The sequence below is a fragment of the Dermacentor variabilis genome, chromosome 2 (assembly GCF_050947875.1).
Source record: "Dermacentor variabilis isolate Ectoservices chromosome 2, ASM5094787v1, whole genome shotgun sequence".
Lineage (NCBI taxonomy): Eukaryota > Metazoa > Arthropoda > Arachnida > Ixodida > Ixodidae > Dermacentor > Dermacentor variabilis.
This window is the reverse complement of record NC_134569.1, coordinates 15,481,026-15,508,941: the sequence shown is the minus strand read 5'-3', so window position 1 is coordinate 15,508,941 and position 27,916 is coordinate 15,481,026. Positions and strand designations below refer to the sequence as shown.

Sequence of the window (27,916 nt, the reverse complement as noted above, 5' to 3'; positions counted from 1 at the left end):
AAGTCGTCTTCCTTTTTATCCGAGAGTCCTCTGTCGCTAAGTCGGTGCTATTAAAGTTACACTCCTGAATGTGGATTTTTAATTACTGAAACAAGGAAATTTACGTTCTTTGAGAAGTATTCTCGATTTGGGTGGTCACGAGCAGGGCGAGGTCTGACACATTATTTGATGTTGTTCTTCTTCCAAGTCTAAGAAACATTACGCATGGCAGACTCTTCGTAAACCGATCGCTGTAGAGGCTTACTTGATGCACTTTCCGTTTCTTAGCTGATAATACCGGATTGCTTTGACAGACTAGAAATATCTTAATAATAATAATATTTGGGGTTTTACGTGCCAAAACCACTTTCTGATTATGAGGCACGCCGTAGTGGAGGACTCCGGAAATTTTGACCACCTGGGGTTCTTTAACGTGCACCTAAATCTAAGCACACGGGTGTTTTCGCATTTCGCCCCCATCGAAATGCGGCCGCTGTGGCCGGGATTCGATCCCGCGACCTCGTGCTCAGCAGCCCAACACCATAGCCACTGAGCAACCACGGCGGGTTAGAAATATCTTGTGGCAGTGCTTCTTAACCTTACATTTTTTACTCCACAACAACGTCTTGCTTTGCACAATCGACATTATCTACAAGAAATTTCTGCAAAGTCGTCTTCCTTTTTATCCGAGAGTCCTCTGTCGCTATGTCGGTGCTATTAAAGTTACACTCCTGAATGTGGATTTTTAATTACTGAAACGAGGAAATTTATATCCTTTGAGAAGTATTCTCTAATTGGGTGGTCACGAGCAGGGCGAGGTCTGACACATTATTCGATGTTGTTCTCCTTCCACGTCTAAGAAACATTAGGCATGGCCGACTCCGTAAACCGGTCGCTGTAGAGGCTTACTTGATGATCTTTCCGTTTCCTAGTTGGTAATAGAAGATTGCTTTGAAAGAGCAGAACTCTCTTGAAGCAGTGCTTCTTAACCTTACATTGTTCACTCCACCACAGCGTCTCGCTTTGCGTAATCGACATAATCTGCACGAAATTTCTGGATAGTCGTCTTCCTTTTTTTTCCTAGAAACCTGTGTCGCTAAGTCGGTGCTATTAAAGTTATACTCCTGAATGCGGATGTTTAATTACTCAAACCAGGAAATTTATGTTCTTTAAAAAGTATTCTCGATTTGTGGTCACGAGCACGGCGAGGTCTGACACATTATTTGATGTTGCTCTTCTTCCACCACTAAGAAACATTAGGTATGGCCGACTCTTCGTAAACCGATCGCTGTAGCGGCTTACTTGTTGCACTTTCCGTTTCTTAGCTGGTAATATCAGATTGCTTTGTGAGAGCAGAACTTTCTTGTAGCATTGCTACTCAGCCTTTCAGTTGTTCACTTTACAAAAAAGTCATGCTTTGCACAATCGACATTATCTACAAGAAATTTCTGGAAAGTCGTCTTCCTTTTTATCCGAGAGTCCTCTGTCGCTAACTCGGTGCTATTAAAGTTATACTCCTGAATGTGAATTTTTAATTACTGAAACGAGGAAATTTATGTTCTTTCAGAAGTTCTCTCGACTTGTGGTCACGAGCAGGGCGAGGTCTAACACAATATTTGATGTTGCTCTTCTTCCACGACTAAGAAACATTAGGTATGGCCGACTCTTCGCAAACAGATCGCTGTAAAGGCTTACTTGATGCAGTTTCCGTTTCTTAGCTGGTGATGCCAGATTGCTTTGAAAGAGCAGAACTATCCTGTGGCAGTAATTCTTAACCTTACATTGTTTACCCCACAACAACGTCTTGCTTTGCACCATCGACATTATCTGCAAGAAATTTCTGGAAAGTCGCCTTCCTTCCTTTTCCTAGAATCCTCTGTCGCTTTGTCGGTGCTATTATACTTATACTCCTGAATGCGCATATTTAAATACTGAAACGAGGAAATTCATGTTCTTTGAGAAGTATTCTCGATTTGGTGGTAACGAGTAGGGCGGGGTCTGAAACACTATTTGATGTTGCTCCTCTTCCACCACTAAGAAACATTAGGTATGGCCAACTCTTAGTAAACCGATCGCTGTAGAGGCTTACTTGTTGTACTTTCCGTTTCTTAGCTGGTAATGTCAGATTGCTTTGTGAGAGCAAAACTTTCTTTTAGCATTGCTACTCAGCCTTACGTTGTTCACTTCACAACAACGTCTCGCTTTGCACAATCGACATTATCTGCAAGAAATTTCTGGATAGTCGTCTTCCTTTTTTTCCTAGAAACCTGTGTCGCTAAGTCGGTGCTATTAAAGTTATACTCCTGAATGCGGATTTTTAATTGCTGAAACCAGGAAATTCATGTTCTTTGAGAAGTATTCTCGATTTTGGTGGGCACGAGCAGGGCGAGGTCTGACACATTATTTGATGTTGTTCTTCTTCCGCGTCTAAGAAACATTAGGCATGGCCGACTCCGTAAACCGGTCGCTGTAGAGGCTTACTTGATGATCTTTCCGTTTCCTAGTTGGTAATGGAAGATTGCTTTGAAAGAGCAGAACTCTCTTGAAGCAGTGCTTCTTAACCTTACATTGTTCACTCCACCACAGCGTCTCGCCTTGCGTAATCGACATAATCTGGACGAAATTTCTGGATAGTCGTCTTCCTTTTTTTTCCTAGAAACCTGTGTCGCTAAGTCGGTGCTATTAAAGTTATACTCCTGAATGCGGATGTTTAATTACTCAAACGAGGAAATTTATGTTCTTTAAAAAGTATTTTCGATTTGTGGTCACGAGCACGGCGAGGTCTGACACATTATTTGATGTTGCTCTTCTTCCACCACTAAGAAACATTAGGTATGGCCGACTCTTCGTAAACCGATCGCTGTAGCGGCTTACTTGTTGCACTTTCCGTTTCTTAGCTGGTAATATCAGATTGCTTTGTGAGAGCAGAACTTTCTTGTAGCATTGCTACTCAGCCTTTCAGTTGTTCACTTTACAAAAACGTCATGCTTTGCACAATCGACATTACCTACAAGAAATTTCTGGAAAGTCGTCTTCCTTTTTATCCGAGAGTCCTCTGTCGCTAACTCGGTGCTATTAAAGTTATACTCCTGAATGTGAATTTTTAATTACTGAAACGAGGAAATTTATGTTCTTTCAGAAGTTCTCTCGACTTGTGGTCACGAGCAGGGCGAGGTCTAACACAATATTTGATGTTGCTCTTCTTCCACGACTAAGAAACATTAGGTATGGCCGACTCTTCGCAAACAGATCGCTGTAAAGGCTTACTTGATGCAGTTTCCGTTTCTTAGCTGGTGATGCCAGATTGCTTTGAAAGAGCAGAACTATCCTGTGGCAGTACTTCTTAACCTTACATTGTTTACCCCACAACAACGTCTTGCTTTGCACCATCGACATTATCTGCAAGAAATTTCTGGAAAGTCGCCTTCCTTCCTTTTCCTAGAATCCTCTGTCGCTTTGTCGGTGCTATTATACTTATACTCCTGAATGCGCATATTTAAATACTGAAACGAGGAAATTCATGTTCTTTGAGAAGTATTCTCGATTTGGTGGTAACGAGTAGGGCGGGGTCTGAAACACTATTTGATGTTGCTCCTCTTCCACCACTAAGAAACATTAGGTATGGCCAACTCTTAGTAAACCGATCGCTGTAGAGGCTTACTTCTTGTACTTTCCGTTTCTTAGCTGGTAATGTCAGATTGCTTTGTGAGAGCAAAACTTTCTTTTAGCATTGCTACTCAGCCTTACGTTGTTCACTTCACAACAACGTCTCGCTTTGCACAATCGACATTATCTGCAAGAAATTTCTGGATAGTCGTCTTCCTTTTTTTCCTAGAAACCTGTGTCGCTAAGTCGGTGCTATTAAAGTTATACTCCTGAATGCGGATTTTTAATTGCTGAAACCAGGAAATTCATGTTCTTTGAGAAGTATTCTCGATTTTGGTGGGCACGAGCAGGGCGAGGTCTGACACATTATTTGATGTTGTTCTTCTTCCGCGTCTAAGAAACATTAGGCATGGCCGACTCTTAGTAAACCGATCGCTGTAGAGGCTTACTTGATGGACTTTCTCTTTCTTAGCTGGTAATGCCGGATTGCTTTGAAAGACCAGAACTATCTCGTGGCAGTGCTTCTTAACCTCACATTACTTTACTCCACAACAACGTCTTCCTTTGCACAATCGACATTATCTTCAAGAAATTTCTGTAAGGTCGTCTTCCTATTTTCCTAGAATCCTCTGTCACTAAGTCGGTTCTATTAAAGTTATACCCCTGATGCGGATTTTTAATTACTGAAACGAAGAAATTTATGTTTTTGAGAAGTATTCCAGATTTGTGGTCACGACCAGGGCGAGGTCTGACACATTATTTGATGTTGCTCTGCTTCCACGACTAAGAAACGTTAGGTATGGCCGACTATTCGTAAACCGATCGCTGTAGAGGCTTACTTGATGCACTTTCCATTTCTAAGCTGCTAATACCGGATTGCTTTGAAAGACCAGAAATATCTTGTGGCAGTGCTTCTTAACCTTACATTTTTTACGCCACAACAACGTCATGCTTTGCACAATCGACATTATCTAAAAGAAATTTCTGGATAGTCGTCTTCCTTTTTTTCCTAGAATCCTGTGTCGGTAAGTCGGTGCTATTAACTTTATACTCCTGAATGCGGATTTTTAATTACTGAAACCAGGAAATTTATGTTCTTTGAGAAGTATTCTCGTTTTGGGTGGTCACGAGCAGGGCGAGGTCTGACACATTATTCGATGTTGTTCTTCTTCCACGTCTAAGAAACATTAGGCATGGCCGACTATTCGTAAACCGATCGCTGTAGAGGCTTACTTGATGCACTTTCCATTTCTAAGCTGCTAATACCGGATTGCTTTGAAAGACCAGAAATATCTTGTGGCAGTGCTTCTTAACCTTACATTTTTTACTCCACAACAACGTCATGCTTTGCACAATCGACATTATCTACAAGAAATTTCTGGAAAGTCGCCTTCCTTTTTTTCCTAGAATCCTGTGTCGGTAAGTCGGTGCTATTAACTTTATACTCCTGAATGCGGATTTTTAATTACTGAAACCAGGAAATTTATGTTCTTTGAGAAGTATTCTCGATTGGGGTGGTCACGAGCAGGGCGAGGTCTGACACATTATTCGATGTTGTTATTCTTCCACGTCTAAGAAACATTAGGCATGGCCGACTCCGTAAACCGGTCGCTGTAGAGGCTTACTTTTATGATCTTTCCGTTTCCTAGTTGGTAATGGCAGATTGCTTTGAAAGAGCAGAACTCTCTTGAAGCAGTGCTTCTTAACCTTACATTGTTCACTCCACAACAACGTCTCGCTTTGCACAATCGACATAATCTGCAAGAAATTTCTGGATAGTCGTCTTCCTTTTTTTCCTAGAAACCTGTGTCGTTAAGTCGGTGCTATTAAAGTTATACTCCTGAATGCGGATTTTTAATTACTCAAACGAGGAAATTTATGTTCTTTAAGAAGTATTCTCGATTTGTGGTCACGAGCACGGCGAGGTCTGACACATTATTTGATGTTGCTCTTCTTCCACGACTAAGAAACATTAGCTATGGCCGACTCTTAGTAAACCGATCGCTGTAGAGGCTTACTTGTTGCACTTTCCCTTTCTTAGCTGGTAATGCCGGATTGCTTTGTGAGAGCAGAACTTTCTTGTAGCATTGCTACTCAGCCTTACGTTGTTCACTTCACAAAAACGCCTTGCATTGCAGAATCCACATTATATACAAGAAATTTCCCTTAAGTCGCTTCCTTTTTTTTCTAGAATCCTCTGTCGCTAAGTCGGTGCTGTTGAAGTTATACTCCTGAATGCGGATACTTAATTGCTGAATCCAGGAAATTTACGTTCTTTGAGAAGTATTCTCGATTTGGGTGGTCACGAGCAGGGCGAGTTCTGACACATTATTTGATGTTGTTCTTCTTCCACGTCTAAGAAATATTAGGCATGGCCGACTCTTCGCAAATCGATCGCTGTAGAGGCTTACTTGATGCACTTTCCGTTTCTTAGCTGGTAATGCTAGATTGCTTTGAAAGACCAGAACTATCTTGTGGCAGTGCTTCTTTACCTTACATTTTTTACTCCACAACAACGTCATGCTTTGCACAATCGACATTATCTACAATAAATTTCTGGAAAGTCGTCTTCCTTTTTATCCGAGATTCCTCTGTGGCTAAGTCGGTGCTATTAAAGTTGCACTCCTGAATGTGGATTTTTAATTACTGAAACGAGGAAATTTATGTTCTTTGAAAAGTATTCTCGATTTGTGGTCACGAGCAGGGCGAGGTCTGACACATTCTTTGATGTTGTTTTTCTTCCAAGTCAAAGAAACATTAGGCATGGCAGACTCTTCGTAAACCGATCGCTGTAGACGCTTACTTGATGAACTTTCCGTTTCTTATCTGGTAATACTGGATTGCTTTGATAGAGCAGAACTATCTTGTGGCAGTGCTTCTTAACCTTGCATTGTTTGCTCCACAACAACGTCTTGCTTTTTACAATCGACATCATCTACAAGAAATTTCTGGAAAGTCGTCTTCCTTTCCATCCAAGAGTTCTCTTTCGCTAAGTCGGATGCTATTAATGTTATACTCCCGAATGTGGATCTTTAATTACTGAAACCAGGGAATTTATGTTCCTTGAGAAGTATTCTCGATTTGTGGTCACGACCAGGGGGAGGTCTGACGCATTATTTGATGTTGCTCTTCTTCCACGACTAAGAAACGTTAGGTATGGCCGACTCTTCCTAAACCGATCGCTGCAGAGGCTTACTTGGTGCACTTTCAGTTTCTTAGCTGGTGATCCCAGATTCCTTTCAAAGAGCAGAACTATCTTGCGGCAGTGCTTCTTAACCTTGCATTGTTTACGCCACAACAACGTCTTCCTTTGCACAATCGACATTATCTGCAAGAAATTTCTGTAAAGTCGTCTTCCTATTTTCCTAGAATCCTCTGTCACTAAGTCAGTGCTATTAAAGTTACACTCCTGATGCGGATTTTTAATTACTGAAACGAAGAAATTTATGTCTTTGAAAAGTATTCCAGATTTGTGGTCACGACCAGGGCGAGGTCTGACACATTATTTGATGTTGCTCTTCTTCCACGACTAAGAAACGTTAGGTATGGCCGACTCTTCGTAAACCGATCGCTGCAGAGGCTTACTTGATGCACTTTCCGTTTCTTAGCTGCTAATACCGGATTGCTTTGAAAGACCAGAAATATCTTGTGGCAGTGCTTCTTAACCTTACATTTTTTACTCCACAACAACGTCATGCTTTGCACAGTCGACATTATCTACAAGAAATTTATGGAAAGTCGCCTTCCTTTTTTTCCCGGAATCCTCTGTCGCTAAGTCGGTGCTATTAAAGTTATACTCCTGAATGCGGATATTTAATTGCTGAAACCAGCAAATTTACGTTCTTTGAGAAGTATTCTCGATTGGGGTGGTCACGAGCAGGGCGAGGTCTGACACATTATTCGATGTTGTTCTTCTTCCACGTCTAAGAAACATTAGGTATGGCCGACTCCGTAAACCGGTCGCTGTAGAGGTTTACTTTTATGATCTTTCCGTTTCCTAGTTGGTAATGGCAGATTGCTTTGAAAGAGCAGAACTCTCTTGAAGCAGTGCTTCTTAACCTTACATTGCTCACTCCATAACAACGTCTCGCTTTGCACAATCGACATAATCTGCAAGAAATTTCTGGATATTCGTCTTCCTTTTTTTCCTAGAAACCTCTGTCGTTAAGTCGGTGCTATTAAAGTTATACTCCTGAATGCGGATTTTTAATTACTCAAACGAGGAAATTTGTGTTCTTTAAAAAGTATTCTCCATTTGTGGTCACGAGCACGGCGAGGTCTGACACATTATTTGATGTTGCTCTTCTTCCACGACTAAGAAACATTAGCTATGGCCGACTCTTAGTAAACCGATCGCTTTAGAGGCCTTCTTGTTGCACTTTCCCTTTTTTAGCTGGTAATGTCGGATTGCTTTGTGAGAGCAGAACTTTCTTGTAGCATTGCTACTCAGCCTTACGTTGTTCACTTCACAAAAACGCCTTGCATTGCAGAATCCACATTATATACAAGAAATTTCCCTTAAGTCGCTTCCTTTTTTTTTTCTAGAATCCTCTGTCGCTAAGTCGGTGCTATTGAAGTTATACTCCTGAATGCGGATATTTAATTGCTGAAACCAGGAAATTTACGTTCTTTGAGAAGTATTCTCGATTTGGGTGGTCACGAGCAGGGCGAGTTCTGACACATTATTTGATGTTGTTCTTCTTCCACGTCTAAGAAACATTAGGCATGGCCGACTCTTCGTAAACCGATCGCTGTAGACGCTTACTTGATGAACTTTCCGTTTCTTATCTGGTAATGCTGGATTGCTTTCAGAGAGCAGAACTATCTTGTGGCAGTGCTTCTTAACCTTGCATTGTTTGCTCCACAACAACGTCTTGCTTTGTACAGTCGACATTATCTACAAGAAATTTCTGGAAAGTCGTCTTCCTTTTCATCCAAGAGTTCTCTGTCGCTAAGTCGGATGCTATTAATGTTATACTCCCGAATGTGGATCTTTAATTACTGAAACCAGGGAATTTATGTTCCTTGAGAAGTATTCTCGATTTGTGGTCACGACCAGGGCGAGGTCTGACGCATTATTTGATGTTGCTCTTCTTCCACGACTAAGAAACGTTAGGTATGGCCGACTCTTCCTAAACCGATCGCTGCAGAGGCTTACTTGATGCACTTTCAGTTTCTTAGCTGGTGATCCCAGATTCCTTTCAAAGAGCAGAACTATCTTGCGGCAGTGCTTCTTAACCTTGCATTGTTTACTCCACAACAACGTCTTCCTTTGCACAATCGACATTATCTGCAAGAAATTTCTGTAAAGTCGTCTTCCTATTTTCCTAGAATCCTCTGTCACTAAGTCGGTGCTATTAAAGTTATACTCCAGATGCGGATTTTTAATTACTGAAACGAAGAAATTTATGTCTTTGAGAAGTATTCCAGATTTGTGTTCACGACCATGGCGAGGTCTGACACATTATTTGATGTTGCTCTTCTTCCACGACTAAGAAACGTTAGGTATGGCCGACTCTTCGTAAACCGATCGCTGTAGAGGCTTACTTGATGCACTTTCCATTTCTAAGCTGCTAATACCGGATTGCTTTGAAAGACTAGAAATATCTTGTGGCAGTGCTTCTTAACCTTACATTTTTTACTCCACAACAACGTCACGCTTTGCACAATCGACATTATCTGCAAGAAATTTCTGGATAGTCGTCTTCCTTTTTTTCCTAGAATCCTGTGTCGGTAAGTCGGTGCTATTAACTTTATACTCCAGAATGCGGATTTTTAATTACTGAAACCAGGAAATTTATGTTCTTTGAGAAGTATTCTCGTTTTGGGTGGTCACGAGCAGGGCGAGGTCTGACACATTATTCGATGTTGTTCTTCTTCCACGTCCAAGAAACATTAGGCATGGCAGACTCTTCGTAAACCGATGGCTGTAGAGGATTACTTGATGCACTTTCCGTTTCTTAGCTGCTAATACCGGATTGCTTTGAAAGACCAGAAATATCTTGTGGCAGTGCTTCTTAACCTTACATTTTTTACTCCACAACAACGTCATGCTTTGCACAGTCGACATTATCTACAAGAAATTTCTGGAAAGTCGCCTTCCTTTTTTTCCTAGAAACCTCTGTCGTTAAGTCGGTGCTATTAAAGTTATACTCCTGAATGCGGATTATTAATTACTCAAACGAGGAAATTTGTGTTCTTTAAAAAGTATTCTCCATTTGTGGTCACGAGCACGGCGAGGTCTGACACATTATTTGATGTTGCTCTTCTTCCACGACTAAGAAACATTAGCTATGGCCGACTCTTAGTAAACCGATCGCTGTAGAGGCTTACTTGTTGCACTTTCCCTTTTTTAGCTGGTTATGCCGGATTGCTTTGTGAGAGCAGAACTTTCTTTTAGCATTGCTACTGAGCCTTACGTTGTTCACTTCACAAAAACGCCTTGCATTGCAGAATCCACATTATATACAAGAAATTTCCCTTAAGTCGCTTCCTTTTTTTTCTAGAATCCTCTGTCGCTAAATTGGTGCTATTGAAGTTATACTCCTGAATGCGGATATTTAATTGCTGAAACCAGGAAATTTACGTTCTTTGAGAAGTATTCTCGATTTGGGTGGTCACGAGCAGGGCGCGTTCTGACACATTATTTGATGTTGTTCTTCTTCCACGTCTAAGAAACATTAGGCATGGCCGACTCTTCGCAAATCGATCGCTGTAGAGGCTTACTTGATGCACTTTCCGTTTCTTAGCTGGTAATGCTGGATTGCTTTGAAAGACCAGAACTATCTTGTGGCAGTGCTTCTTAACCTTGCATTGTTTGCTCCACAACAACGTCTTGCTTTGTACAATCGACATTATCTACAAGAAAGAGAGAGAGAAATAACTTTTATTTATATAGCCGGCAGATTCGTGGGGGGGCCAACCCCGCCTAGATGGCGGCCAGAAGCCCTTGAGCTCTAGCGGCATCCTCGGCCTGCTGGACAGCCAGAAGTTGGTCTTCGGGGGCCGAGCTGAGCAACACGGTCTCCCACTGCTTCCCATCCTGAATTTTTTGGCCCTGTCGGGGCGCCCGAGGGCAGGCCCAGATAATGTGATCCAGGTCCGCCCTTTCCTGACAAAGATTACAATTGGCCGAATATTGGTCTGGGTAATAATGATTGTAAGTCACCGGATTCGGATATGTATTTGTTTGAAGGAGGCGCCATGCCACCGCCTGCTGCTTATTAAGTGATGGGTGTGCGGGAGGAAAACGCACCCTCCCCAATCTGTAATGATTAGTTATCTCCCTATAGCCAACCATCCGGTCCCCTGTCAGCCCCAACCGCGGCGCCCCGGTGGCTCGGTTTGTGAGTCCTCGAGCCACGGTGTCGGCCGCCTCATTGCCGGGGAAAGAGGAGTGCGCAGGCGCCCAGATGATATGGACAACCCGCTCACCGCGAAAGTTTTCCAGGATACGTTGTGATTCCGGCGAGATGCGTCCCTTTGCGTAATTTAAAATGGCGGTTTTAGAATCACTGACTATTATCGTGGCCAGTGTGGAAGCCATCGCGAGAGCAATGGCCGATTCCTCAGCCACCTCGGCTCTGTTAGTTTTAATAGATCCGCTGACCTTACGCTCACCTTCCGAGTTCACTGCAACGATACACATATTCTGAGTAGTCGTGTACTCTGCCGCGTCGACGTACACCACGTCCTGAGAGCGTTGGAATCTCCTGTGTATAGCCCTTGCCCTTTCCTCCCGCCTCTCCCTGTGGTGTTCGGGATGCATGTTTTTGGGTAGCGGTGGGATAATAAGCTGCTTCCTCATGTCGTGGGGAATGTCTACTTTAGTGCCATACTGTGATGCGTATGTTACTCTAAGCTTGTTAAGTATGTGTCTGCCAGTAGGTGTTTGCGAGAGTCTTTCATATTGCGCTATCGTATGGGCTTCTATGAGTTCTTCGAGCGTGTTGTGGACACCTAAGGCTAGGAGCCTGTCATTTGATGTGTTTATCGGCAAACCTATGGCTTGTTTGAATGATCGTCTAATGATGCCGTCGATTTTTGTCTTTTCTGCTATTTGGAGATTTAGGTAAGGGGTTACATATACTATGCGGCTGATGACAAAAGCCTGGACTAGTCGTACCAGATTGTTCTCTTTCATCCCATAATGGCGATTAGCTATTCTCTTAATTAGTCTCATTGTTTGTTGTGCGCTGTTTTCTAGTATTCTGATTGTTTCCCCGTTGTGACCGTTAGCTGATACGTGGAGTCCGAGGACTCTAATGCTGTCGACAATAGGTATTTGGTTGCCATTTACAAAAAGCGTGATGTTTGGTTTATCCGTAGAACTCTTACGGCCCCTCCGTGTCTGTCGGTATAGAAGTAATTCTGATTTTTGCGGCGAGCATCTCAATCCTTTATCCACAACATATTTCTCAACTGTATGCACGGCTGTTTGGAGGATTTCCTCAATCTGCCCATCACTTCCACCTGTTACTCAAAGGGTGATATCATCGGCGTACAGGCTATGCTGTAATCCTTCTATATTTTCTAGTTCTGCTGGCAGGCCAATCATAGCTACATTAAAAAGAAAGGGAGATAAGACTGATCCTTGTGGTGTGCCCCGGCTTCCGAGTTTTATCTCTTTGGATTTCACTTCACCGATTGTGATTTGCGCAACACGGTCAGAGAGGAAGTCTTTAACATACGCGTGGGTTCGTTGGCCCACTCCTAGGCCTTGCAAGTTTTCTAAAATAGCCCTGTGGGTGATAATATCAAAGGCCCTCGTAAGATCAAGACCAAGGATAGCTTTTGTATCTAGTGTTTGAGGTCCCGCGTCTATTATTTGGTGTTTGATTTGCAACAGAATGTCTTGTGTAGACAGTTTTGGTCTAAATCCAATCATGGTGTGCGGGAAAAGGCCGTTATCTTCCATGTAATTAGTTAGACGTGTGAGGATGACGTGCTCCATGAGCTTGCCAGCACACGACGTTAACGATATAGGCCTGAGATTCTCAAGTTGAAGTTTCTTTCCCGGCTTTGGAATCATTATAACCCGGGCGGTTTTCCATTGAAGTGGAATATTACCCTGTTCCCAGCAGGTATTAATATACTTGGTGAGGGCCGAGATAGATTCATCATCGAGATTTCTCAGGATCTTGTTGGTGATTCCATCCGGTCCTGGCGTGGATTTCGTGTTGAGCCTGATGAGTTCCGCTCGAACTTCAGCCTCGGTTATGGGGCTGTCAAGATACGGGTTTTCCTTACCAGTGTACGGATGTTGTTGTTCTTTGGTTGTATTTCCTACGTATAGACTTTGTAGTTCCTGTAAAAGTTCTTCTTCCGTGCCTTTGTATCTGTGAATTATTTTGTACAGGCAGTGTCGTTGTGTGGACTTGCTGTTTTCCGGGTCTAAAAGATAACGCAGAAGATTCCAGGTTTTAGGTAGCCCTATCTGTCTCTCCATGGCGTTGCACGTGGCCTCCCAATTTTGACGGCTTAATCTATTCGCATAGTCCTCTATTTCCTTATTGAGCATGGCGATTTTCCTTCTCAGGTTTCTATTAAGTTTTTGCTGCTTCCAGCGTTTCTGCATACTGCCTTTTGCCTCCCACATATGTAGGAGTTTGCTGTCCGCCTCCTCTATCCCTGCTTTTTCCGGAATAGTCTTAGTGGCTCGTATCACACTTTGATGAAGTTTTTTAGTCCAAATATCGATGTCATGTATGACTTCATCAGCTTCCTCCTCCCGGATTTTGCGGAAGGAGTCCCATTCGACAATTGTTATTTTTCTGCCTTTCTTTCGTGATGGGCCTGCGTGTACAGTTGTTGCTACAATGAAGTGATCACTACCCAGATTTTCTTGCGTGTTTATCCATTTTGCATCAGGTGTGTTCTTTGTAAAAGTTAGGTCTGGTGTGGTGTCATTGCTGACACTGTTACCCATTCTAGTGGGCGCCTGTGGATCCGTTATGAGAGTGAGACCCTCCTGCTGAGCGTCTAGCCATAGATTACGACCCTTGACGCTCTCCAAACGGTATCCCCAAGCCGCGTGGGGTGCATTAAAGTCCCCTACAATTACCATTGCATTTTTTTCTGCTAAATTTAAAGATTTACGAAAAAGTGGGCCGAATCTCATCTTGTGTCGAGGGCTACTGTATACATTTAAGATGAAAAGGCTTCCTTCTCCCTTGCGCATGGGAATGATTTCAATCAGGACGTGGTCTACACCGGTCACGCCAGTGGTGTGTTCTATGACCGTAAGGTTTCTATGTACGAGAGTTGTAACAGACGCCTTCTCGGCGGAAGCACCGTATGCTTTGTAACCGGATAATTTAGCCAGTCCCCCCGTTTCTTGGAGGGCGATGACGTCTGGGGCCTCCTTGCTACTTAGGAACTGCTGCAGGTGTCCCCGTTTCCGGCGATACCCGCGACAGTTCCATTGCCATATTATGTATTTATTACGCGGAGCCATGTTTAATTGTTAATTCTCCCCGGTGACTTTACTGGTTTCTGTCACTACGGGTCGATGATATGGTTTGGTGGTCGCTTTTACCGGTCCCACTCCCGCAGGCCTCAAGTCCTTTTGCGCGTTTTCAACAACTGTTAATCGGGTTTCAATGCCTTCTATTCTTTGTATAATTTCCACGAACTGTGCTTGTAACCCGGCGAATTGTTGTTGTAGCGTCTTGGTTAACTCCACAAACATTCCCTCTACTTGTTTTTCTAACTGCGTTGAGACGCTGCTTTGCGCGTCTGGCGCGTCTTCGGCTTTTCTTTTGTGGGGCGGCGTCCCTGTCATTTGCGCGAGAGCGGGCGTTGACTCGCGGCTAGGCGTCTGTGCCGTACTGGCGGTAGGCGTGTGACTTGGCTCGTGTGTCCTATTCTGCTGAAGCCTAGCGTTTTCTCGCTTTAATTGTTGAATTTCCTCCCTCTGCTTAGCATTTTCACGAGTAATTTGCGCTAGAAATTTTCTAATTTGGATCATTTCCTGCTCCAGGGCGGACCCTTCCATTTTAGGCGTTATATTAGATGGAGAAACAGCGCCGGAGACCGTGTCTGCCCAGCTCACCTGCGTTTTGTTGCCGTCGTACCCGCCAGAGCCCTCCGGGGTTCCGCGCAGTGGGGATCCTCTCGATCTCGATTCAGACCTGGGCCGGGACCTGGACCGGGACATGGAGTTGGAGTCGCCGCCTCCACCGGGGAGTCTTGGGAAGGAGCTAGAGCGGCTCCTGTCGCGGTGTCTGCTGCCGTGGCTGTTGGTCCATGTCGATCCCTTGTGCGATTCGGTGCTGCCCGACCGCTCCCTGGACCGACTTGGGCGATTGTCCGCCATTGCTTTCTTCGGTGGATGTTCATTCCGGTGTTGTTGTTGTTGTTGTTGTTGTTGTTGTTGTTGTTGTTGTTGTTGTTGTTGTTGTTGTTGCTTCCACTGCCTCTTTCTGAGAAGATATGGGATCTTGAACCGTTCACGGCACTTTTTGTCTCCTGTGAGGTGTCCCTTCCCACACATGAAGCATCTTGGCTCGCACTGATGATCTTCGGGTGGATTGAGAGTTCCGCACCCGCGACATTTCTTGCTGTTCGGTGTCGGGCAGACATCCGCTCGGTGGCCGAGGCGGCCACAGGTGGTACATGTTTCGTACTGCTTACGATATAGTAGGCATCGGTATTCAGCTCCACGGTAGTACACGTAGTGTGGTACGTACGTTCCTTCAAATACTATCACAACCGAATCGGTGCGGCCCATGCGTCTTGCGTGTAGTATAGTCGGATTTCTGCAGTTCACCAGGCTTTTTTCAACGTCTTCAGGCGTGTCGTATTCCGGTATACCGTGTATGACTCCCTTGGAGCTGTTCTCCGGCGCAGTAATGTAAGCGGCCGTACTGTATGTGTTCGATCCAAGTTGGATTTCCCGTATCTTGCTGTAGCGTTTCGCATTCTCCAGTTTCGGCGTGCTCATGATCATGGTGTTTTGTCTCGGATTGATGCGTAGCGTATCTTCTCCGGCATTTTCTGGTGTCAATGCGGCTGCCAGCAGAACGCCATCCTTTATGTACGCAATGCGTTGTTGCGCCATGTCGAGCCCACCTCTCGGGCGGATCACGACCTTGTAGTCATCCTCCGGTAGCTGCGGTTGCCTCGGGGCCATTGGTCGCTGTAGAATTCGTGCGTTCGTGGTTTTCCACGCCGTTGAGACCGGCGAGTCTCCGATGTTCTTGGATCGTTCATCGACGTCTGGGCGTCTCTTGGCGTTACTGCGGCGTTCGTGAGCCGCAATTCAGCCCTGGTCGTCATATTCTTCCGGGGAAATTGTCTCCCCTTCCACTTCTACGACGTCCATCCTCGCGTCTCGTGGCGAAGCGGGGGCCCGACCGCACCCGAGACAGGCGGCGTTCCCGCCGAAGTGGTGGGAACAGTGGCGTCGTAGACCCAGCTAGTTAGGGTTAGCCAGGCCGCCGGCGTGGCAGTGTATTAAAACTGCCTTTGTGGCTCAAAAAATCGCCCACCTGGGATAATCCCGATGTCTTCGTAGTCCGTCGACCTTCCTGTGTGAGATGTGGTAGTTCTAGACTCGAGAACTGCCTTTTTCCGCCACAATCAGGGAAAGTTTTGGGAGCCCATGTGCATCCCGTCTTGTCGGCTCGGCCCCCTAGCGGCGTTTTCTTATCTACAAGAAATTTCTGGAAAGTCGTCTTCCTTTTCATCCGAGAGTTCTCTGTCGCTAAGTCGGATGCTATTAATGTTATACTCCTGAATGTGGATCTTTAATTACTGAAACCAGGGAATTTATGTTCCTTGAGAAGTATTCTCGATTTGTGGTCACGACCAGGGCGAGGTCTGACGCATTATTTGATGTTGCTCTTCTTCCACGACTAAGAAACGTTAGGTATGGCCGACTCTTCCTAAACCGATCGCTGCAGAGGCTTACTTGATGCACTTTCAGTTTCTTAGCTGGTGATCCCAGATTCCTTTCAAAGAGCAGAACTATCTTGCGGCAGTGCTTCTTAACCTTGCATTGCTTACTCCACAACAACGTCTTCCTTTGCACAATCGACATTATCTGCAAGAAATTTCTGTAAAGTCGTCTTCCTATTTTCCTAGAATCCTCTGTCACTAAGTCGGTGCTATTAAAGTTATACTCCTGATGCGGATTTTTAATTACTGAAACGAAGAAATTTATGTCTTTGAGAAGTATTCCAGATTTGTGGTCACGACCATGGCGAGGTCTGACACATTATTTGATGTTGCTCTTCTTCCACGACTAAGAAACGTTAGGTATGGCCGACTCTTCGTAAACCGATCGCTGCAGAGGCTTACTTGATGCACCTTCCGTTTCTTAGCTGGTGATCCCAGATTCCTTTCAAAGAGCAGAACTATCTTGCGGCAGTATTTCTTAACCTTGCATTGCTTACTCCACAACAACGTCTTCCTTTGCACAATCGACATTATCTGCAAGAAATTTCTGTAAAGTCGTATTCCTATTTTCCTAGAATCCTCTGTCACTAAGTCGGTGCTCTTAAAGTTATACTCCTGATACGGATTTTTAATTCCTGAAACGAAGAAATTTATGTCTTTGAGAAGTATTCTCGATTTGTGGCTCACGAGCAGGGCGAGGTCTGACAAATTATTTGATGTTGCTCTTCTTCCACGGCTAAGAAACGTTAGGTATGGCCGACTCTTCGTAAACCGATCGCTGTAGAGGCTTACTTGATGCACTTTCCATTTCTAAGCTGCTAATACCGGATTGCTTTGAAAGACTAGAAATATCTTGTGGCAGTGCTTCTTAACCTTACATTTTTTACTCCACAACAACGTCACGCTTTGCACAATCGACATTATCTGCAAGAAATTTCTGGATAGTCGTCTTCCTGTTTTTCCTAGAATCCTGTGTCGGTAAGTCGGTGCTATTAACTTTATACTCCTGAATGCGGATTTTGAATTACTGAAACCAGGAAATTTATGTTCTTTGAGAAGTATTCTCGTTTTGGGTGGTCACGAGCAGGGCGAGGTCTGACACATTATTCGATGTTGTTCTTCTTCCACGTCTAAGAAACATTAGGCATGGCAGACTCTTCGCAAACCGATCGCTGTAGAGGATTACTTGATGCACTTTCCGTTTCTTAGCTGCTAATACCGGATTGCTTTGAAAGACCAGAAATATCTTGTGGCAGTGCTTCTTAACCTTACATTTTTTACTCCACAACAACGTCATGCTTTGCACAGTCGACATTATCTACAAGAAATTTCTGGAAAGTCGCCTTCCTTTTTTTCCTAGAAAGATCTGTCGTTAAGTCGGTGCTATTAAAGTTATACTCCTGAATGCGGATTATTAATTACTCAAACGAGGAAATTTATGTTCTTTAAAAAGTATTCTCGATTTGTGGTCACGAGCACGGCGAGGTCTGACACATTATTTGATGTTGCTCTTCTTCCACGACAAAGAAACATTAGCTATGGCCGACACTTAGTAAACCGATCGCTGTAGAGGCTTACTTGTTGCACTTTCCCTTTTTTAGCTGGTTATGCCGGATTGCTTTGTGAGAGCAGAACTTTCTTTTAGCATTGCTACTGAGCCTTACGTTGTTCACTTCACAAAAACGCCTTGCATTGCAGAATCCACATTATATACAAGAAATTTCCCTTAAGTCGCTTCCTTTTTTTTCTAGAATCCTCTGTCGCTAAATCGGTGCTATTGAAGTTATACTCCTGAATGCGGATATTTAATTGCTGAAACCAGGAAATTTACGTTCTTTGAGAAGTATTCTCGATTTGGGTGGTCACGAGCAGGGCGAGTTCTGACACATTATTTGATGTTGTTCTTCTTCCACGTCTAAGAAACATTAGGCATGGCCGACTCTTCGCAAATCGATCGCTGTAGAGGCTTACTTGATGCACTTTCCGTTTCTTAGCTGGTAATGCTGGATTGCTTTGAAAGACCAGAACTATCTTGTGGCAGTGCTTCTTTACCTTACATTTTTTACTCCACAACAACGTCATGCTTTGCACAATCGACATTATCTACAATAAATTTCTGGAAAGTCGTCTTCCTTTTTATCCGAGATTCCTCTGTCGCTAAGTCGGTGCTATTAAAGTTACACTCCTGAATGTGGATTTTTAATTACTGAAACGAGGAAATTTATGTTCTTTGAGAAGTATTCTCGATTTGTGGTCACGAGCAGGGCGAGGTCTGACACATTCTTTGATGTTGTTTTTCTTGCAAGTCAAAGAAACATTAGGCATGGCAGACTCTTCGTAAACCGATCGCTGTAGACGCTTACTTGATGAACTTTCCGTTTCTTATCTGGTAATGCTGGATTGCTTTCAGAGAGCAGAACTATCTTGTGGCAGTGCTTCTTAACCTTGCATTGTTTGCTCCACAACAACGTCTTGCTTTGTACAATCGACATTATCTACAAGAAATTTCTGGAAAGTCGTCTTCCTTTTCATCCGAGAGTTCTCTGTCGCTAAGTCGGATGCTATTAATGTTATACTCCCGAATGTGGATCTTTAATTACTGAAACCAGGGAATTTATGTTCCTTGAGAAGTATTCTCGATTTGTGGTCACGACCAGGGCGATTTGTGGTCACGAGGTCTGACGCATTATTTGATGTTGCTCTTCTTCCACGACTAAGAAACGTTAGGTATGGCCGACTCTTCCTAAACCGATCGCTGCAGAGGCTTACTTGATGCACTTTCCGTTTCTAAGCTGCTAATACCGGATTGCTTTGAAAGACCAGAAATATCTTGTGGCAGTGCTTCTTAACCTTACATTTTTTACTCCACAACAACGTCACGCTTTGCACAATCGACATTATCTGCAAGAAATTTCTGTAAAGTCGTCTTCCTATTTTCCTAGAATCCTCTGTCACTAAGTCGGTGCTCTTAATGTTATACTCCTGATACGGATTTTTAATTACTGAAACGAAGAAATTTATGTCTTGGAGAAGTATTCTCGATTTGTGGCTCACGAGCAGGGCGAGGTCTGACAAATTATTTGATGTTGCTCTTCTTCCACGGCTAAGAAACGTTAGGTATGGCCGACTCTTCGTAAACCGATCGCTGTAGAGGCTTACTTGATGCACTTTCCATTTCTAAGCTGCTAATACCGGATTGCTTTGAAAGACCAGAAATATCTTGTGGCAGTGCTTCTTAACCTTACATTTTTTACTCCACAACAACGTCACGCTTTGCACAATCGACATTATCTGCAAGAAATTTCTGGATAGTCGTCTTCCTTTTTTTCCTAGAATCCTGTGTCGGTAAGTCGGTGCTATTAACTTTATACTCCTGAATGCGGATTTTTAATTACTGAAACCAGGAAATTTATGTTCTTTGAGAAGTATTCTCGTTTTGGGTGGTCACGAGCAGGGCGAGGTCTGACATATTATTCGATGTTGTTCTTCTTCCACGTCTAAGAAACATTAGGCATGGCAGACTCTTCGTAAACCGATGGCTGTAGAGGATTACTTGATGCACTTTCCGTTTCTTAGCAGCTAATACCGGATTGCTTTGAAAGACCAGAAATATCTTGTGGCAGTGCTTCTTAACCTTACATTTTTTACTCCACAACAATGTCACGCTTTGCACAGTCGACATTATCTACAAGAAATTTCTGGAAAGTCGCCTTCCTTTCTTTCCTCGAATCCTCTGTCGCTAAGTCAGTGCTATTAAAGTTATACTCTTGAATGCGGATATTTAATTGCTGAAACCAGCAAATTTACGTTCTTTGAGAAGTATTCTCGATTGGGGTGGTCACGAGCAGGGCGAGGTCTGACACGTTATTCGATGTTGTTCTTCTTCCACGTCTAAGAAACATTAGGCATGGCCGACTCCGTAAACCGGTCGCTGTAGAGGTTTACTTTTATGATCTTTCCGTTTCCTAGTTGGTAATGGCAGATTGCTTTGAAAGAGCAGAACTCTCTTAAAGCAGTGCTTCTTAATCTTACATTGTTCACTCCACAACAACGTCTCGCTTTGCACAATCAACATAATCTGCAAGAAATTTCTGGATAGTCGTCTTCCTTTTTTTCCTAGAAACCTCTGTCATTAAGTCGGTGCTATTAAAGTTATACTCCTGAATGCGGATTTTTAATTACTCAAACGAGGAAATTTATGTTCTTTAAAAAGTATTCTCGATTTGTGGTCACGAGCACGGCGAGGTCTGACACATTATTTGATGTTGCTCTTCTTCCACGACTAAGAAACATTAGCTATGGCCGACTCTTAGTAAACCGATCGCTGTAGAGGCTTACTTGTTGCACTTTCCCTTTTTTAGCTGGTGATGCCGGATTGCTTTGTGAGAGCAGAACTTTCTTGTAGCATTGCTACTGAGCCTTACGTTGTTCACTTCACAAAAACGCCTTGCATTGCAGAATCCACATTATATACAAGAAATTTCCCTTAAGACGCTTCCTTTTTTTCCTAGAATCCTGTGTCGGTAAGTCGGTGCTATTAAAGTTACACTCCTGAATGTGGATTTTTAATTACTGAAACGAGGAAATTTATGTTCTTTGAGAAGTATTCTCGATTTGTGGTCACGAGCAGGGCGAGGTCTGACACATTCTTTGATGTTGTTTTTCTTCCAAGTCAAAGAAACATTAGGCATGGCAGACTCTTCGTAAACCGATCGCTGTAGACGCTTACTTGATGAACTTTCCGTTTCTTATCTGGTAATGCTGGATTGCTTTCAGAGAGCAGAACTATCTTGTGGCAGTGCTTCTTAACCTTGCATTGTTTACTACACAACAACGTCTTTCTTTGCACAATCGACATTATCTGCGAGAAATTTCTGGAAAGTCGTCTTCCTTTTTTTCCTAGAATCCTGTGTCGCTAAGTCGGTGCTATTAACGTTATACTCCTGAATGCGGATTTTTAATTACTGAAACCAGGAAATTTATGTTCTTTGAGAAGTATTCTCGATTTGGGTGGTCACGAGCAGGGCGAGGTCTGACACATTATTTGATGTTGTTCTTCCGCGTCTAAGAAACATTAGGCATGGCCGACTCGTAGTAAACCGATCGCTGTAGAGGCTTACTTGATGGACTTTCTCTTTCTTAGCTGGTAATGCCGGATTGCTTTGAAAGACCAGAACTATCTCGTGGCAGTGCTTCTTAACCTTACATTTTTTACTCCACAACAAGGTCATGCTTTGCACAATCGACAATATCTACAAGATATTTCTGGATAGTCGTCGTTCTTTTTATCATAGAGTCCTCTTTCGCTAAGTCGGTGCTATTAAAGTTATACTCCTGAATGCGCATATTTAAACACTGAAACGAGGAAATTCATGTTCTTAGAGAAGTATTCTCCATTTGTGGTAACGAGTAGGGCGGCGTCTGAAACACTATTTGATGTTGCTCCGCTTCCACCACTAAGAAACATTAGGTATGGCCGACTCTTCGTAAACCGATCTGTAGTGGCTTACTTGTTGCACTTTCCGTGTCAGCTTGTAATGTCAGATTGCTTTGTGAGAGCAGAGCTTTCTTGTAGCAGTGCTACTCAGCCTTACTTTGTTTACTTCACAACAACGCCTTGCATTGCACAATCCACATTATATGCAAGAAATTTCCCTAAAGTCGTCTTCCTTTCTTTTTACAGAGTCCTCAGTCGCTAAGTCGGTGCTATTAAAGTTATACTCCTGAATGCGGATTTTTAATTACTGAAACGAGGAAATTTATGTTCTTTGAGAAGTATTCTCGATTTGAGGTCACGAGCAGGGTGAAGTCTGACACATTATTTCATGTTGCTCTTCTTCCACAACAAATAAACTTTAAGTATGGCCGACTCCGTGACCCGATCACTGTAGACACTTACTTGATCCACTTTCCCTTTCTTAGCTGGTAATGCCGGATTGCTTTCAAAGACCAGTACTATCTTGTGGCAGTGCTTCTTAACCTTACAAGTTTACTCCACAACAACGTCTTACTATGCGCAATTTATATTATCTACAAGATATTTCTGGATAGTCGTCTACCTTTTTATCCTAGAGTCCTCTGTCGCTAAGTTGGTGCTACTAAAGTTATACTCCTGAATGCGTATATTTAAACACTCAAACGAGGAAATTTATGTTCTTTCAGAAGTGTTCTCGATTTGTGGTCACGAGCAGGGCGAGGTCTGACAAATTATTTGATGTTGCTCTTCTTCCACGGCTAAGAAACATTAGGTATGGCTGACTCTTCGCAAACAGATCGCTGTAAAGACTTACTTGATGCACTTTCCGTTTCTTACCTGGTGATCCCAGATTGCTTTGAGAGAGAAGAACTATCTTGTGACAGTGCTTCTTAACCTTACATTGTTTACTCCACAACAACGTCTTACTTTGCACAATTTATATTATCTGCAAGATATTTCTGGATAGTCGTCTTCCTTTTTATCCTAGAGTACTATGTCGCTAAGTCGGTGCGATTAAAGTTATACTCCTGAATGCGCATATTTAAACACTGAAGCGAGGAAATTCATGTTCTTAGGGAAGCATTGTCGATTTGTGGTAACGAGTAGGGCGAGGTCTGGCAAATTATTTGATGTTGCTCTTGTTCCACGACTAAGAAACATTAGGAATGGCCGACTCTTCGTAAACCGATCGCTGTAGAGGCTTACTTGTTGCACTTTCCGTTTCTTAGCTGCTAATATCAGATTGCTTTGTGAGAGCAAAACTTTCTTTTATCATTGCTACTCAGCCTTACGTTGTTCACTTCACAACAACGCCCTGCATTGCAGAATCCACATTATATACAAGAAATTTCTGGAAAGTCGTCTTCCTTTTTATCCCAGAGTCCTCTGTCGCTAACTCGGTGCTATGAAAGTTATACTCCTGAATGTGAATTTTTAATTACTGAAACGAGGAAATTTGTGTTCTTTCAGAAGCTCTCTCGACTTGTGGTCACGAGCAGGGCGAGGTCTAACACAATATTTGATGTTGCTCTTCTTCCACGACTAAGAAACATTAGGTATGGCCGACTCTTCGCAAACAGATCGCTGTAAAGGCTTACTTGATGCAGTTTCCGTTTCTTAGCTGGTGATGCCAGATTGCTTTGAAAGAGCAGAACTATCCTGTGGCAGTAATTCTTAACCTTACATTGTTTACCCAACAACAACGTCTTGCTTTGCACCATCGACATTATCTGCAAGAAATTTCTGGAAAGTCGCCTACCTTCCTTTTCCTAGAATCCTCTGTCGCTTTGTCGGTGCTATTATACTTATACTCCTGAATGCGCATATTTAAATACTGAAACGAGGAAATTCATGTTCTTTGAGAAGTATTCTCGATTTGGTGGTAACGAGTAGGGCGGGGTCTGAAACACTATTTGATGTTGCTCCTCTTCCACCACTAAGAAACATTAGGTATGGCCAACTCTTAGTAAACCGATCGCTGTAGAGGCTTACTTGTTGTACTTTCCGTTTATTAGCTGGTAATGCCGGATTGCTTTGAAAGACCAGAACTATCTCGTGGCAGTGCTTCTTAACCTTACATTTTTTACTCCACAACAACGTCATGCTTTGCACAATCGACAATATCTACAAGATATTTCTGGATAGTCGTCTTCCTTTTTATCATAGAGTCCTCTGTCGCTAAGTCGGTGCTATTAAAGTTATACTCCTGAATGCGCACATTTAAACACTGAAATGAGGAAATTCATGTCCTTAGAGAAGTATTCTCCATTTGTGGTAACGAGTAGGGCGGCGTCTGAAACACTATTTGATGTTGCTCCTCTTCCACCACTAAGAAACATTAGGTATGGCCGACTCTTCGTAAACCGATTTGTAGTGGCTTACTTGTTGCAATTTCCGTTTCAGTTAGTAATGTCAGATTGCTTTGTGAGAGCAGAGCTTTCTTGTAGCAGTGCTACTCAGCCTTACTTTGGTTACTTCACAACAACGCCTTGCATTGCATAATCCACATTATATGCAAGAAATTTCCCTAAAGTCGTCTTCCTTTCTTTTTACAGAGTCCTTAGTCGCTAAGTCGGTGCTATTAAAGTTATACTCCTGAATGCGGATTTTTAATTACTGAAACGAGGAAATTTATGTTCTTTGAGAAGTATTCTCGATTTGAGGTCACGAGCAGGGTGAAGTCTGACACATTATTTCATGTTGCTCTTCTTCCACAACAAATAAACTTTAAGTATGGCTGACTCCGTGACCTGATCACTGTAGACACTTCCTTGATCCACTTTCCCTTTCTTAGCTGGTAATGCCGGATTGCTTTCAAAGACCAGTACTATCTTGTGGCAGTGCTTCTTAACCTTACAAGTTTACTCCACAACAACGTCTTACTTTGCGCAATTTATATTATCTACAAGATATTTCTGGATAGTCGTCTACCTTTTTATCCTAGAGTCCTCTGTCGCTAAGTTGGTGCTACTAAAGTTATACTCCTGAATGCGTATATTTAAACACTCAAACGAGGAAATTTATGTTCTTTCAGAAGTGTTCTCGATTTGTGGTCACGAGCAGGGCGAGGTCTGACAAATTATTTGATGTTGCTCTTCTTCCACGGCTAAGAAACATTAGGTATGGCTGACTCTTCGCAAACAGATCGCTTTAAAGACTTACTTGATGCACTTTCCGTTTCTTACCTGGTGATCCCAGATTGCTTTGAGAGAGAAGAACTATCTTGTGACAGTGCTTCTTAACCTTACATTGTTTACTCCACAACAACGTCTTACTTTGCACAATTTATATTATCTGCAAGATATTTCTGGATAGTCGTCTTCCTTTTTATCCTAGAGTACTCTGTCGCTAAGTCGGTGCTATTAAAGTTGTACTCCTGAATGCGCATATTTAAACACTGAAACGAGGAAATTCATGTTCTTAGAGAAGTATTCTCGATTTAGGTGGTCACGAGCAGGCCGAGGTCTGACACATTATTCGATGTTGTTGTTCTTCCAAGTCTAAGAAACATTACGCATGGCAGACTCTTCGTAAAGCGATGGCTGTAGAGGCTTACTTGATGCACTTTCCGTTTCTTAGCTGGTAATACCGGATTGCTTTGAAAGAGCACAACTTTCTTGTTGCAGTGCTTCTTAACCTTACTTTCTTTACTCAACAACAACGTCTTGCTTTGCACAATAAACATTATCTGCAAGAATTTTCCGGAAAGTCATCTTCCTTTCTTTCTCCAGAGTTATCTGTCGCTTAGACAATGCAATTAAAGTTATACCCTTGAATCCTCATTTTTATTCGCTGAAACGAGGAGATTTGTGCTCTTTTATCTCGACTTATGGCAAGGAGTAGGGCGATGTCTGACACATTATTTGATGTTGCTCTTTTTCCACGTCTACGAAAGATTAAATATGGCCGACTCCGTAAACCGATCGCTGTAGAGGCTTACTTCATGATCTTTCAGTTTCCTAGTTGGTAATGGCAGATTGCTTTGAAAGAGCAGAACTCTCTTGAAGCATTGCTTTTTAACCTTACATTGTTCACTCCACAACAACGTCTTGCTTTGCACAATCGACATTATCTGCAAGAAATTTCTGGATAGTCGTCTTCCTTTTTTTCCTAGAAACCTGTGTCGCTAAGTCGGTGCTATTAAAGTTGTACTCCTGAATGCGGATTTTTAATTACATAAACGAGGAAATTTATTGACTTTCAGAAGTATTCTCGATTTGTGGTCACGAGCAGGGCGAGGTCTGACTCTTTATTTGATGTTGCTCTTCTTCCACGACTAAGAAACATTAGGTATGGCCTTCTCTTCGTAAACCGATGGCTGTATTGGCTCACTTGATGCACTTTCCGTTTCCTAGCTGGTGATTCCAGATTGCTTTGAGAGCGTAGAGCTATCTTGTGGCAGTGCTTCTTAACCTTACATTGTTTATCCACAGCATTGTCTTGCTTTGCACAATAAACATTATCTGTAAGAAATTTCTGTAAAGTTATATTCCTTTCTTTCTCCAGAGTTATCTGTCGCTTAGACGGTGCTATTAAAGTTATACTCCTGAATGCCCATTTTTATTCGCTGAAATGAAGAGATTTGTGTTCTTTGACGTCAACTTCTGGCAAGGAGGAGGGCGATGTCTGACACATTATTTAATGTTGCACTTGGTGGATTATTACAAGACTATTTATTAAGTTTATCTATAAATACAGTTATTGCGACAAACGCCTTACAGTGCGAAGAAATATCTGGAATTGACATTTTTGCTCCTGCGCTAGACTAGTCATTCTCAATCACGATTCTCGAATTCTTATCTGCATTTCTGGCCAAGTTTCTTGCTGTAGTGTTTACTTACGCAAACTAAACTCATCAATATCGACAGTAGTCATAATAACTTATTCTTCATCGTTATGTTCATCTCTCACAACAAATAGTGGAACTAACCTTTTACGCACATTCCATTTTCTAGTGTCTTCCCACATAAATTTAGTTAGATTGCTTTGGGTGCCCGAACATAAGGAATTATTCATGAACGAAATGGCTGACAGTCTTGTGAAAGCGACCCTCAATGGCCCTTTACTATCACTACTTCCTACATCAGCTTACCTAATTACTGCTAGATTGAGGGGATATCCAATTACTCAAGACTTTTTTAACCCAGCTATAGCTCGTTTTTAAGTATATCAACACCGCCTATTCCCTTCGCACAATCTTTTTTCACACCAGCAAAACTAAAGTATTTTTATCCGATTACATTGTCGAATACCAGCATTAAACTTTTACCGTCACAGGGCTGGTCTGGCGCCCTACCCTGTGTGCCCAATCTGTGCAGAAGATGAGACCATAGATCATTGTTTTTCTTATTCTGCCGCCGTTTTTTTTTTCTAAGGAAAGAAATTTAGAATCAAGGCTTAGCCAACTTGGTTTAAATGTCTCCGTTCTGAATATTTTTTTTTTCTATGAGCCTCCTTCTCAGACTTCTGCAAACAAGCACTTACCCGAGCCCCGCGGCGCTTCACACAATGTACCCCGAACGTTTCATAAGCTCGGACTGCCCTCTGTGTGGTGATTATGCGGACTTCGAACATGTCCTGTGGGGCGCCTCTGCCGGTCCCCCTTTCACCCAAGAGGAAATGATGAAGGTAATTAGGGCCCAGCATCAGACTTCTGCAATCCTGGCAGTCCAGAGGGCTCGCAAGAGGGCCGTCAGGTTTCACCTGATGCTCCCCGAGTGGGCCTAGCCAGGTGACGTGGAGTTTGCTTACGTCTACAGTGGACCAAATAAAGTTGCTTCACTCACCCACTCACTCTAGGAGCCTCCTCTCTTGGAAACTAAGACAGGGACGTTTGCTCAGCTGTGGAGAAATTTATAGTTTTTTAAGCATACTTTGTTGAGTTCTTCATATGTTACATTTTATTCATTCTCTCCCGACAGTTTAACCAATTTCAGTACTACCAGCAGTTTTGTA

General features: G+C 42.9%; 1 protein-coding gene across 1 annotated transcript in view; it reads right to left on the bottom strand.

Annotated features, from left to right (window-relative positions):
- Positions 1 to 27,916, bottom strand: part of LOC142571411 (phospholipid-transporting ATPase ABCA3-like) — a 252,417-nt gene that overhangs the window by 219,804 nt on the left and 4,697 nt on the right. The window contains exon 3 of the mRNA XM_075679740.1: positions 27,748 to 27,802. The gene's annotated coding sequence lies outside the window, so the exon portion shown is untranslated. The remainder of the gene's footprint in view (positions 1 to 27,747; positions 27,803 to 27,916) is intronic.